Below are 14,886 nucleotides of genomic sequence, written 5' to 3'. Positions count from 1 at the left end.
TCCCCTAAACTCCCCTCCCCTAAACTCCCCTAATCTCCCCTCCCCTCCCCTAAACTCCCCTCCCCTAAACTCCCCTACACTCCCCTCCCCTAAACTACCCTAAAGTCCCCTGCCCTAAACTCCCCTCCCCTCCCCTAAACTCCCCTAAACTCCCCTCCCCTAAACTCCCCTAAACTCCCCTAAACTCCCCTCCCCTAAACTCCCCTCCCCTAAACTCGCCTACACTCCACTCCACTCCCCTCCCCTATGCTCCTCTACAGTTCCCTCCTCTACACTCCCCTCCCTACACTATCCTCCGCTACACTCCCCTCCCCTACACTCCCCTCCCTACACTATCCTCCGCTACACTCCCCTCCCCTACACTCCCCTACACTCCCCTTAACTCCCCTTCCCTAAACTCCCCTTCCCTAAACTCCCCTCCCCTAAACTCCTCTCCCCTCCCCTAAACTCCCCTAAACTCCCCTCCCCTAAACTCCCCTCCCCTCCCCTAAACTCCCCTCCCTTAAACTCCCCTACACTCCCCTACACTACACTCCCCCAAACCCCCCTACACTACACTCCCCTGCACTCCGCTCCTCTATGCTCATCTCCCCTGCACTCCCCTCCCCTGCACTCCCCTCCCTACACTATCCTCCCCTACACTCCCCTCCCCTATCCTCCCCTACACTCCCCTCACTGTCCTACACTATCCCAACGCTATCCTACACTAGCCTACTCTCCCCTACTATGCCCTACATGCCCCTGCCCTGCCCTGCCCTTCCCTCCCCTTCCCTCCCCTTCCCTCCCTTTCCCTCCCCTTCCCTCCCTTTCCCTCTCCTTCCCTCCCATTCCCTCCCTTTCCCTCCCCTTCCCTCCCCTTCCCTCCCTTCTTGTCCTTTTCTTTCCCCCTCTCTTCTCTTCTCCCCTCTTCTTCTCCCCTCTTCTCCTTCCTTTCACGGATCTGAACGCAGAAGGGGGAGAAGCGTAACTCCAGATCGCTTCAGTCGCTCTGGCAGCTTGTGTCACTGGCTGATCCATGGGAATCCATCAGCAGCAATCGGAAGCGTTCCAGCTGCTGTGGGACCAGTCAGGGAACAGTCTCAAACTGGGAAACGCTGACTTCCTTCCGCGGCTCAGACAGGTGACTTTCAATTTCGCCCTGGCTGGGTTCCGTCCCCTTGCTCTGTCCCCACCTACACTGCAGTTTGGTTTAGAAGCAGCAGCACGGTTTGGCAGTAGTTCCACTACTTCCATTTTCGGTGATTTGGCTTGGCTCGCCAAGTGGTTTCTGTCAACAGAACACAAGAAGGAGATTTTGGTTAGAAACAACTACATGAGGAGCTCCTTTCCACATGGGCAATGAATATTTATCCTTTCCTAATGGAGACTACAGTGGAAGAGATAAGGACAGATCATTCCGAGAGATTTTTCAGAGAATTGTCCCTTGGGGGTGCTTAGTCCAGAGGACCAGAGTTAATCTGTCCAAAGTACACCATGGAAGCACTCTGAATTACTTCCTAACAGAAGCATGGCCTTACCATGTCTGATACGGCTTTGGCTGGTTTCAGTGTTCTTCTTCACTTAATAAATACCTAAATTAAGTACTGTCCTATCAAGCAAATACCTTATTCTCTTGCTATCTCTGAGTTGATGGAAGACCCAAGACACTTGGCTCTTCACATCATTGGAAGAACCAAGTGTACTTCCAATATTCACAGCTTCAGAGGAAATGGAGATGAGGTTGAGAGTGGATGAAAAACACCAAGTGTTCTTCCCATCTTCACAGCTTCTAAGCAACTGGAGATGAGGCTGTGCAAGAACCAAACAAACTGCTGATCCAGAAGCAGCCTAAAGACTGTCTTTAAGCAGGGCCTTGCATTCTTCATCTTTATACCCTTACTTGCCTTCAAGGGCACGATCGTTATCTTATTGACTTCCTACCACTACAGTAACGCACCTGCTTCTCTCACAAAAGTTACGGGTGGGAACTGGAAAGATTCACCAGCATTCTGTATTTCACTCCTCATCTCAATTCTCTTTTGGCCTGCGAAGCTTTTCAGATCAGAGATGAAGATCAGATGTAATCTGGAGTTTGGGATACTGCAAAGGAAAAGAAGAATCATCCTGAGAACTCTTTTCAACCTCACTTGCAAGCGCCAAAGTCAAGAATACCAAAAGGAAAAAGGATGCCACTTGATCATGGTAAGCATAAATTTGAGCACAGGTCTCCTCTAACTGAAGCGAGGTTAAACAGGTTCCAAACAAGGTTAAGGAGCACACCCACAATCATTTCCATAAAACTGTGTTTTCAAACAAATGGTTGAAAGATTTAGATTTTCTTACAAGCGACGAATGAAAAAGAAAGAAAGAAAAGAAAATTACCAGGACATGCAGTCTAGCTTACTCTAGCTTACTTTGCCTAGTTCAGAATCTGCGTCTTGGGTCACAATCAGGAAGCAGCATTGTGCAGAAATGCCAAAGCCTCCCCAAACTTGTTCTATCTTCATCAACAAGGGCTTTGATACTGCTGCCTCCTCAGCAACATCGGCAATTGACTAGGAAAGTTGGTGTCCAGCAGGTCAAATCAGGACTAGGAAATCCCTCTTGCCACAACTGCACACTTGCACCACAGTTGGCAGGTCAGAGCGATGGACAGAGAAGCATCTAGAAGAGTGTTAGAAAACAGACTTTAGAACAGATTTCCATCAGCCCAGGAACAATTACTTGCTCATCCCTTCAGACCGAACTCTAAGTAGAAGCAGGTGATCCCAAGCTGCATTCCTGACATCTATGCTGCAAAGTCATCAAATGTGACATGTTATTCTACCAGTCTGTAATGAACATAAACAAGAGTTTGAGTTGAGGATGTTGGTTTAGAATCAAGCTCAAAGTGTTAGTCCTTTGATATGTTTTTGTCTGCAAGTGTTTCCACTGTTTCCCAGACAATGTCTCCAGCAAGCTAGCTGTTTGTTTCATTTGTTCTGTTCTGTTTTGTTCTGTTCTGTTTTGTTTTCTCAGTAAGGTTTCTTAGAGAGATAAGATTGAAGTGATCGTATTGCATGCCCATCCATCCCTCCCCTTTGCTTGTCCAGAGCTTTTACCTCGTCTACCACGATGCATGAACTTGGTCATAGGCACAGTTGTTTCAAAGACATTCTGCTGCTAGACCTGTTGTGAAAACAGAGAGCTAAGTATTTGGACGAGAACATGCTTCCACCTGCACTATGACCTCCACAACTAGATGTGGAGCCATATCAGCCAGAAGGAAGTTTCCTTCACAGCTGCTGCTTCTTACACTATCTGGACTCTTACTTTTACTCTTACTTGCCTTTCCTGCATTAGCACAAAAAAAAAAAAAAAAAAAAAAAAAAAAAAAAAAAATTTGGGAGATTACCTTTGCCATCTGATGTCTTCGTTTCCAGAAACTACCCTGAATCACCTTTATGAGAACTGTCCACACTGCGAGCATGGGTGTTGCAGTCAGGCCAGATACGTCCCTTCTACGTCAATAACCAAATCTGTCAAGTTAAGAACATGGAATTAATGAAAAGGAAATCCTTCTATTTTGATCTGAGTTCACTTTTTTTTTTTTTTTTTTTTTTTTTTTTTTTTTTTTTTTTTTTTTCTAGACCAAGAAGAACCAGCAAAAGTCGGGTGAAAAATGAAATGAAAAATGTTAAGGCCAGGCAGCTTGCTCACTGCAAGTGCTAATCTGAAAGCAGATGGAGTGCATCTTCATACACTCCGTCCTGAGACACTCCACTCAACAGGCCAGCCCAGCTGATGAAGTGCATTGCTGTCCTGAAGTTTCATGTGATGGGCTACTTTCAAGTCTCTTGTTTATGCTGTAGTACTTGAGGTCTATGGCAGGACCACAGCACACTCTTATTTGTCTACCCTTCTTTCTTGATCGTGTGTGGGAAAGAGAGAACGTGCAGAGGCCCTCAGCCACATGTTGCACCTGTCACTCTGTGCAGCTACATCACTGAGCCAAAGTACCAAACTTCATGCTTGTGAAAGGAGTTTACACAAACTACAGAAATCTAAAAGGAAGCATCCAAACACTTACAGAAGGGTGGGCCCTCTCGATGCACCTCCACGTGGGATCCACAAGTCCTCACGTGGTTTCATCCAGCACACTTCTCTGTCCCTCCTCGCTCAACTTGCTCAGAGGCAGCTGTTCCCAAGGTGTCACAGTGACATCATTCAATTCTGTTTCTGAAGTCATCACCGTAGGCCCCTGGCAGCGGCAACACAACACTCTCTGTTGCTAATGCAAATGTCTCAGAAACAAGTAGAGAAGTACCACTCTCCCCAAGCTGACTTGAATTGGAGTAGTTCCAAAATTATTCTCTGTCCCCCTACATCTGGGGAAGGTGTGTGAGAAATCTTTTCCTTAAGAAAGGATTACAAGCCAAAAAAAGCTTGCTTCTGATACGTTCCCCTTACTTTTAGAGCTGTTCACCTTTGATTTCCAAGGAAGAAAAAAGAAGGTGAAATCAACAATTCTCCTCCTCCGAGTTGGGAATAGGAAATAAGCCCAATTATTTAGGAAGCCTGAAAAAGGAAACTCTACATTTCCTTGTTAAACACCTTGTTGCTTCTGAAAACTTTTCCAGTCCTTTGCAGCTGCAGTGCTTTTCGGTGGGTGGGCAGCCGAGCTCCATCACGGCCACTCTCTCCCTCCCCCTCCTCAAAGAGAAAGGGAGAGAAAATACGATGCAAAGGGCTCAAGGGTTGAGACAAGGACAGGGAGATGGCTCAACAAGGATCGTGATGGGCAAAGCAGACTCAGCATAGGGAGACAGGAAGATTTCCGGCCTAACTACTACTACTCCCAGGCTAGACAAGTGAGAACCAAAGGAAAGAAACCAAAACCACCTTCCTTCCCCCCATCTGAGCTCTTCCAGCTCCTCCCCCCGTGCAGCGCAGGGGAACAGGGGGACTGGACTGGGGGTTGTGGTCAGTCTGTAGCACTTCATCTCCACCACTCCTTCTCGGTCCCTCTCTGCCCCTGCTCCACGTGGGCTCCTCTCCACGGGCTGCAGCTGCGGCCCGGGGCCTGCTCCTGCGGGGGCTCTCCATGGGCCGCAGCCTCCTCCAGGCCACATCCACCTGCTCCAGCGGGGGCTCCTCCACCCATGGGGGGGCTGCAGCGTGGAGATCTGCTCCATGGGAGACCCATGGGCTGCAGGGGGACAGCCTGCTCCACCAGGGGCCTCTCCCTGCACAGCCCGCAGGGGAACTGCTGCTGCCTGCCTGCAGCAGCTCCTACTGCACTGATCTTGGGGTCTGTCCAGCAGCAGGTCCCTTTTGGAGCAGCTGGAGCTGGCTCTGCTCTGACATGGGGCAGCTGCTGGGCTCCGCTCACAGAGACCACACCTGTAACCACCTGCTATCAAACCCTTGCCACATAAACTCAATACATTAGAATAACAAAAGCTTTTCACCAGTCCTAGTTCCACTGCAATCTGTTCAAGTTAAATATATATATATATATATATATGTATGTTCAAATATCATCACTGAAATTTTTCTAATGTGGGAGTGTGGTCATTTGTTTCGCTCCTGGTTTTTAATGGCTTGACGGTGTTTGTGGCTTTTTATAACTTGACAGAAATATCTCTGTTTTTATTGTAAAGTAATATCTGTGCAAAGTGCATTTGATGGGCTAAAAACATATCTTGACTAATTTTTTTACAATCAGTACCACAATACCTTAAACATTTTCTCACACCTTGGCAGACTTTAAGAAAAGACTAGGCCCACAGTGGAGCTGACAACACACCAGTTGTTTTCTCTGCTAATTTAGGTCTCTTCTAAAAGATATTTTAACCTCATTTGTTACAATTAATTAAGTCTATTTGTTCATAATGATCATCCCAAGACTCTTGATGGCAATGTAGAAAATGACTGAGGAATTCAGGTGCCAAGTGTGAGGTTAGAATTATAAAGCATTCTCTTAGATCCCCATCATTTATTTATTTACTTATTTATTTCAAAAGAAAATCTTGAGATGATTATATGTATGTGTTTGACTACATGTTTCTATCAGGAATAACTGTGAACACATCCAAAATGCCTAAACAATTGTATTAGAAAAGGCACAAGATAAAATTAGTTGTATCAGCCATCTGTATCAACCACAGAAACTTCCCTTCCTATTTCCTTTACTCCCCTCCTCCTACATGTCCAATGCCAGAAGGATACATATTCTGGTTTATCAATCAGAACTTCCCCAACTCATTTATTCAGTCCCCTTTTGTCTATTTAGAATATGTTACACCAAGGTAGAATCAGCTAATTTGATTCTCACTGCATCTGCTCTTTTTTGTTGCAGTTTTTTCATTATTCCTTCATTTGTTTCCTTTGTCCCATAACAGGTGCCTTATGTGAGGGATTTAGCTATTAGAGGCATAAGATGCAAGATGGCACGAGTGTAACATTTCAAAATCAGATAGTAATGACATTATGCAAGAGACTCGCATGACCTTTTTTTTTTTTTTTTTTCTAGCTACAGCATGCACACCTTCATAGCAAAACTTAAAAAGGATATATACTGTCTCCTACCTTTTCTCTAGCACTGAAGCATTGAACTACCTAGTTACCCTGTTATTCTGCCTCATTCATCTATAAAATGACATCATGCAGCAAAAAGAGAGAGAGATAAATTAAATTGGAAGTTCTAATATAGTAAGTGGTCCCAGTTTCCTGGTATTCATAATTTTTACTTCCATGGCAGTTGCAGTCCAACAGCAGAAAGTGGAATCTCAGAAGAATAAGAAAGTCCTTTATTAGGAGGTATAGTGATATTTTATATGAGGCAGCCACCATGTATAGACATAGTGGGCTTGCTCAATATAAGGAAAACAGAAAAAAGAAAAAAGAAAAAAAAAAAAAAAAAAAAAGGAAATAATGAGCTCTAGTGTCCCTTCTTGCCTTTTTAGGTTGTTACAGTCATGATGTGATAAAACATGCTCATGTGGGAATTAAACACATAATCTTGTTATCAGAAATAACATCTGGTTTGCCTTGTTCTCAGGTCCCAGAGGGTTAATTTATTTGCTTTTGTTCAGAAATGGAAGAAAGACCTGCATTTGAAACAGCAGCTGGAAAATGATCTTCTGGATAGTTACAAAAGTAGTTGCAGTGAGAAATCACTCAAAAATCCATGTTTCTGGGACCTTAGTGTTCCTGGATATCTCTGTCTGCCAAGAAGCACTGACAGGCTGCAAATGCACTTGGCTTGAGACCTCCCTCTGGAGAGCACAAGTCATTGTATAGTTCCTTCACATATATCAATCTTTATTCCTTAGTCTTTGGCATGTTACATTGCATGCATGGCCCCATAGCAGTAAAGGCATGCCCTAGGGAACAGATGTGTTCAGCGAAATGATATTAAAAAATCCCCAACTATTTCTGGAGATGCAAATTCTATGTCTATTACTAAACCAAAGAGAAACTGTGAAAACAGGAATTGGAATTTCAAAGACATAACAGCAAGTGTCACAATGCCAGTACTGATGCTGTAAACCTACATAGAGCAAGCTGGTGAAAAGCAGAAGCAAATACAACGGTTAGATATACTTCCTGATTTTAAATTTGTACATTGTTCTCTTTTAAACACTAAAGATACATGAAAATGAAGAGGAAGAAGAAACACTGGTGCACATGAAACATATCACCCGCTTGTTATAACAATCACCATTTTAATACAAATGGAGATTAAATAAATAAATCCAAAATCTATGTAAACTGTTCAGGAAAAAATAATTCCACTTACAGCTCTGTCTTATTGAGCTTAGGAAGTACAGCAGCTGCAATATTTATTTAACTCTGTATTTTCAAATAGTACAACAGGCTGGTTAGCCAGCCAAATGGAGTCAACATTGGGTATCAGCTCACCTGCTCAGCTGTCCGCTCATGGGACATTGCAGAACTCTTCTCTTCTTTGCTATGATTATGAAGGCATTAGTAAATACAATGAAAGCTGATGTGTGTGTATATATACATATATATATATATATATGTAATATTTTGTTTGTTTATTTGTTTGTTTGTTTTTCCTCTTTGGTAGGACATGTTAGGACCTTTCTTACCTGCCTGTTCTGACGGAGGCAATGTAAAATATTACCTGAGTGTGAGTGTGGCTGAAGTTTTTGAGGTTGTCTTAGATTCAGTTAAGCAATGCTGCAGAAAGATAAAAAAAAAAAAAAAAAAAAAAAAAAAAAAGTACTGCAAATTTTTAAAGCTTTAAAAAGGGAAAAACAAATAACCAACCAAACAAAAACTAGCAACACATAGAATAATAACATTAATAATCTTTAACAATAAGTAGCATTGTTTGTGTCCACTGCAGCACAAATCATAGACAGGAACCTACACCTGAAAGCTGCCATGGAGAAAGCCTTGAGGTTGTCTAGATTAAAGACTTCCTTTTACAGGTACAAAATTAATCTGTTGTTCAAGGGCAAGGAATAAAAATTAAACAAAGCTACAGGTACAAAATTGTCAAGTATGGCCAGCCACTGCCCTGCCCATTACACGATCACGATGAACAGAACACAGACTGGGACAATCCCTGTTGTCACAACTGTCCTGATCCCCTTTATGGTCTGAAAAAATCCAAGGACAGTCACTTCACCCTTGTGTCTCCAGATGGCTGCAACAGAGCAACACTTACCTTGTCTTTTAATTCAAGATAGCAGAAGCAAGCAGCAGAGCCCCATACTACACTTAAAGTAAAACAGCTGTAACTGTTTCATATTATCTTGTACATAATTAATAATAATAAACCAACAAAACAAACAAACATGATGAGGTAGTCTTAGGGGTTGCATGCGACAGGCATTTTTCAGAACGATATGGGTCCACAGAAAGGTGAGAAGCAAGGGCCATTTTGCACATGAAGGCTGACTGGCCACAGTGCTATATGGACGTGATCAGTGCATTTTATAAGTTGAGCTCTCTTCAATAGAAACATGATGCAGACTACTAGTGCACTGTTAACAAAAGCAGAACTGTAACTGCATTTTTCTAAATTTACCTATGCCAATGCAGTCCCATATTGATTTTGCTACATCATGAAAATAAACCATAAGCATAAAGCTATACTGACTGTTTTTGCAACAGTAGCAGATTAAATAAAGGCTATTTCTGGAATTGTTTGCATGTTACCTGTGCTACCTACTTGTTAGTACCAAAGTAAACAATCACAGTATCTTTAATCTGTATGAAAAAGAAAATGATGAGAGTGTAGGGGGGGATGACTGTACAAGGAAAACATTTGCAGAATAGAAAATTTAAAAGATGACAAAGTACATCCTGACTTTTTACTCTAAATAATAATAAAAAAATGAGAAGTAAAAAAAAAAAAAAAAAAAGGGACTTTTAACATTTTACAAGGCTTTCTTCTTCAAAAAAAAAAAAAAAGTAAATATCGCAATTCATAACAAGACACTTGACATACACACATACACGTGCATTTTCTTTGCTGTATTTAATGAAGAATCACTTCCATAGGTGCTTTCCAGCTTGAATATGTGCCCCCACCTTTTCTAGCCCTTTGAACCATATTCCTGTGCAGTTTAGGTAGAATAAACACAAACATAGGGTTCGAAATTTAATGGAGAGCAAAAGTTGTCCCCAAGACTATGCACGAAAGAGAAACAGAGATTAATGCAATGAAATTTCAGGGCTTTCAGCATTTCTTCAACAGAAAAAGTAAAGCTCATGACGAAACAGGAAGACTAGTTAACATACCTCTAAAGTATTTTCCTAAAAAAAAAAATGTTCCTACAACTGATCTCTTGTGACTCACCTTCACCATGCCATTATTTGTTTTATTTCATCTGATCTGGATGCAGTATTATATTGTTTGCTATATTAGCAGTCACCTTTGTCACATGGGTTTTTCTCCCTTCCATACATGGAAAGAAGGAATGTAATTATGTCTTCAATATCTGAAGCAAGCTAATTAAAATAGAAGCATTTTGTTTTCATATACGTATCAGTACAAAAAATAAATAAATAAATAAATAAATAAATTAAAAAGACATCTGCTTTTTCTTCTGTGAAAATCTTCCCATAACTGCACATTTCTAAGCAGAAACATAGCTCACATTTCACTAAATCACAGTTTCAGTTTCAGACTGTAGTGGGATTCGAAGACTGCACTCAGCTCTAGAGAACACTCAGGCTCCATCCCCTACTGAAACCATGTTTGAAAAGCATGCAATTCTAGAAGAAATTCTGTAAGAAAACCCTGTAAGAGCTCAAAAGACCAAAAATGATGTAAATTTCCACAGATGAGATCTGCACACCATGTTGTACCCTCACTGGGGGCTTGTTCAGTGCTGTGTGTTTTTAGTTTACCAGTGTCTGAAGTGTCTGATAGCCCAGCTGAAGTGCCTCTACACCAATGCACACAACATGGGAAAGAAGCAGGAGGATGTGAAAACAATAGTGCAGTTAGAAAACCATGACATGATTGCTACCACAGAAGTGTGGTGGGATGGATCACACAACTGTTACACTGGAACAGAGGGCTACAAACTCTTCAGAAAAGATGGACAGGGAAGGAGTGTGCGTGCTCCTCTCTATGTTATGGAAGGAATTGACAGCAAAGAGATGCTTCTGAGAAACAGTCATGGATGGGTTGACAACTTGTGTGTAATAGTTAAGGGCTGGATCAATAATGGACACCTTGAAGTTGGGGTCTACTACAGGTCACCTGATTAAATAGAGCCCATGGATGAGACCTTGCTTCAGCTACAGGGTGCATCACGCTCGCATGCTCTTATTGTGATGGGGGACTTTAAACACCCAGATGTCTGCTGGAAAAGAAGCACAGCAGAGACTCCAGGAGACTCCTGGAATGTGTTGAGGATAACATCCTGGTCCAGGCATTAGACAAACCAACAAAAGGAGAAATGTTAACTGGACCTGGTGCTCACCAGTGTACAAGAATTCATTATAAAAGGTTAAGAACCGAGACAGTGTGGGCTGCAGCAACCATGCTCTGGTTGAGTTTGTGATCTCAAGGAATATGGGCCTGGCAAGGATCAAAGCCAGGACCCCAAACACCAAAGAGCAAACAGCAAAGAGTTGTTTAAAGACTGGTGGATAAGATCCCCTGGGACACTGCCCTTAGGAACGAAGTTGCTGATCAGAGTTAACAACTTTAGGGACACTTTTCTTAGAGTGCAAGAGCTCTCCATCCCTGTGTGTAAGAAATCAAGCAGGGAAGACAAGAAACCAGGATGGCTGAGCAAGGCCTGCTGGTCAAACTGAGGTGCAAGAAGGAAATGCACAGGCAGTGGAAGCAGAGACATGTGGCCTGGGAAGAGTACAAGGATGCTGCCCAGATGTGCAGGGATGGGTTCGGGAAAGCCAGGGCACAGGGGAACTGAGCTTGGCAAGGCATGCAAAGAATAACAAGAAGGGATTCTACAGGTACATTGGTCGGAAAAGAAAGGCCAAGGAGCGTGTCCCCCCTCTGATAAATGAGAAGGGAGAACTGGTAACGATAGGCATAGAGAAGGATGAGATAGTCGATGAGTTCTTTGCCTCAGTTTTCGCTGGCAGTAAAGCTTCTCGTGTCTCTCAAGTCCTTGAACCTCTAGGCAGAGGCAGAGGAAGCGAAGTCCCTCCCACTATAAGCCAAGAGCAGGTTCAAGATCACCTGATGAAAGCGAACAGGTACAAGTCTACAGGACTCAATGCCATGCATCCCAGGGTCCTGAGGGAACTGGCTGATGTTATTGCCAAGCCTCTCTCCATCCTATTTGAAAAATCGTGTCAATCAGGTGAACACCCTGGTAATCAGAAAAAGGGAAGCATCACTCTCATTTTCAAAAAGGGCACAAAGGAAGCCCCAGGCAACACACCAGTGAGCCCCACCTCAGTGCCTGGGAAGATCATGGAACAAATTCTCCTGGAAGCAATGTTAAGTGCACATACAAGATGAAGAGGTGGCCTGAGACAGCTAGCATGATTTCACCAAGGGCAAACCATGCCTGACCAATCTGGTGTACTTCTATGATGGAGAGACTGCATCAGTTGACAAGAGAAGATCAACCGATGCAATCTACCTGGCCTTCTGTAAGGTCATTGACATAGTCCACATGACATCCTGATCTCCAAATTGGAGAGAGATGGATTCAATGGTTCACCTGTTTTTTGGATAAGTAATTGTCTGAATGGCCACATCCAGAGTTGCAGTCAACAGCTTATGTCCAGGTAGAGGCCGTTGACGGGAGATGTATCCCTCAGGGGTCCAACCTGTGACCTGTGCCCTTTAATATCTTTATCAATGACGAAGACAGTGGGATCAAGTGCACCCCCAACAAATCTGCAGATGACATCAACATGAGTGGGGCAGTGATACCAAAGAAGGAAGGGATGCCATCCAAAGGGACCTGGACAAGCTTGAGAAGTTGGTCCATGTGAACTGCATGAGGTTCAAAAAGTCCACGTGCAAGGTGCTGCACCTGGGCCAGGGTAATCCCAGACATGAGACTAGGAGAAGAACTCAACGAGAAGATCCCTGCAGAGAAGGACTTGAGGGTTCTGGTGGACAAAAAGCTCAACATGAGACAGGAGTGCCTGCCTGCAGCCCAGAAGACCAACTGCATCCTGGGCTGCAACAAAGGAGGAGTGGCCAGCAGGTCTGGAGAAGTGATTTTCTCCCTCTGTTCTTGTGAAGCCCCACTGGGAGTGCTGCATCCAGGTCTGGGGTCCCCAGCACAAGGATGGGGACCTATTAGAGTAGGTCCCGAAGAGGGTCACAAAGACGATCAAGAGGCTGGAGCGCGTCTCCCATGAAGAAAGGTTGAGAGAGCTGGGGATGTGCAGCCTGGAAATGAGAAAGCCCCAGTGAGACCCCGTTGCAGCCTTTCAGTACTTAAAGAAGGTTTATATAAAAGAAGATGAGAATGACTTTTTACATGGGCTGATATTGATAGGACAAGAGGGGATGGTTTTAAACTGAAAGAGGAGAGATTTAGTTTAGATATTAGGAGGAAATTCTTCACTGTAAGGGTGATGAGGCACTGGAACAGGTTGGCCAGAGAAGCTGAGGATGCCGCATCCCTGGAGGTATTCAAGGCCAGGCTGGATCTTATTTATCTTATCCAAGGGCTGGCTTATCTTAATAACAGACTTGTGACCAGAATTATTTGCCATCTTTTGTGGATCCCTGGATAGCTGAACAAATAGACAGAAGTAGCTATGTAAAAGTTATGATTGGAAGAGCTTACTTAGTTCTTTTCTGATTTGCTATTCCCCATAACACAAAAATGATATCATCATTTTTAAAGTGCATATATCTGCTGTACATGGAAAGAAATGTTAAAGCTATTAGCAAAAGAACACAGTTTTGCAAAGGTTTGCAGGTTTGCTTGAAAATGTAGAAATAAACTTTTTATTTCCAGACCAACAAGAGTGCATAAGCCACTGAACAAGCATTTGGTTATGGAAAAGGAAATAAGTTGCCATTCTAGAAACCAAAGAACCCAGTGTGCCTAAGGTAAAGAAAACAGGTCAGCAGAAACATGTTTATCAACAGCTGTGTAGTGGAATTGTGACACAGAAAGAATGAACAAAGACCCTGCTCATAAATTGTTTAGACTGTTATAGTGAACTTGAGCAAAATGTTTACTTTTGAGAGTCTGCTTTCATTACATATCTTAACCTTAAAGAAAATTTCTTTTCACCTGATGAATTCTCTGGGTAAATCTAATTCTTTTGCATAGTGGTGATACATAACATTTCATATCTGTTCTGATTTCTTCCATGGGTGCCTACTATGTGTTGATAGTTAAATGATTCTCAAAATTATAGGTATTGTTAGAAAAATATACTAGGATTTTTGAAAAGCATCTGTATCACTGAGTTGAAAAACGCTGTATAGATTTATCATTCCACCTGGTCCAATCTGCTGTAGAGCACCAAAATTATGAAAGTAAATTCTTTATACCACAGTATCGAGGAAGTGCAGCACCTTCCAAAAAGATGATGTAATGAAGCTGTGTTATATAATTAAAAGTGGTCTACACTTACTCTCCCATGAATTCACAGACACAATTTAGTTCACAGTGTATATTTTGTATGAAGAATAATCCCCCCAAGAAATAAAAGTGCTCTCCCTTGTTGGTGTATTTGTTTACGGAATTCAAACTCTTCCACTTTGAGCAAAAGTCAGTTGCTGTTTTGGCCTTACAATACACATCTGAAATTGCTGTCACATATCTATGTCTAACAATGACCTCCCCTTCAAGACATCTCCTTTCACCTGAAAACAGCATGTAAGTAACTGGCATGTTTTTGTAACTGCTCTTCAGCTGCAGGTTCCTCAGAGGAGTATATTGTTATGAAGTAGTCATCTTCAGCTTTATGTTCCATCACAAGCAAATTCTCTGTGTCAAAGACCTAGAAATAAGACTATCTTTAGTCTTATATCCACAGTACTCAAATATCTGTATGATGTATGCAAAGAACTAAATACTAAGGAAAATGTTTCCATTTTATGAATCGTCCTACTTGTCAAATGTAACTGGATTTGGAAAGGTTGGAGAGTGGGAAGTAAATAGAGCCCATGGGATAATGATGAGGGCTGAAAAATAAAAATGTAAGTAAGGCTAAACAAATTCAAAACAGTATTTCAGCAAGTCATCTCAAGTTAGTGGCTCTGAATGAAGAGAATGGATTTAATCCTTTTAAATTATAGCTTGAGCTTTTGAAATGTTCTAGTATCAACTGTTTGTATTTAACACTTTAGTAACAATGCAAATATGTTATTTATTTATTTATTTTAAGTCAATATGAGCCTGAGGGCAATAACCCATGCTTTAATATGTACTGAGCATAGAAAGGATTTGTGTTCTAGTTATGTTTAGATTAGCTGAA

The 14,886-nt window shown here is 42.4% G+C and overlaps 1 long non-coding RNA gene across 4 annotated transcripts; it reads right to left on the bottom strand.

Moving 5' to 3' along the window:
- Positions 1-869: 869 nt before the first annotated feature.
- On the bottom strand, positions 870-4,192 carry LOC140000810 (uncharacterized). Of its 4 annotated transcripts, none has more exons than XR_011806037.1 (6): positions 4,049-4,192; positions 3,374-3,497; positions 3,081-3,147; positions 2,384-2,643; positions 1,937-2,079; positions 870-1,267 (listed from the first exon to the last, which is right to left on the bottom strand). It is a non-coding gene; the product is annotated as an uncharacterized lncRNA (long non-coding RNA). The 4 variants fall into 4 exon arrangements; XR_011806039.1 differs by having other exon boundaries at positions 2,394-2,643; XR_011806038.1 differs by having other exon boundaries at positions 1,221-1,267; positions 1,959-2,079.
- Between the last annotated feature and the right edge of the window lie 10,694 nt (positions 4,193-14,886).

Source organism: Anas platyrhynchos, chromosome Z, assembly GCF_047663525.1.
Source record: "Anas platyrhynchos isolate ZD024472 breed Pekin duck chromosome Z, IASCAAS_PekinDuck_T2T, whole genome shotgun sequence".
NCBI classification, from domain to species: Eukaryota; Metazoa; Chordata; class Aves; order Anseriformes; family Anatidae; genus Anas; species Anas platyrhynchos.
This window is presented reverse-complemented; position numbering and strand designations above follow the sequence as displayed.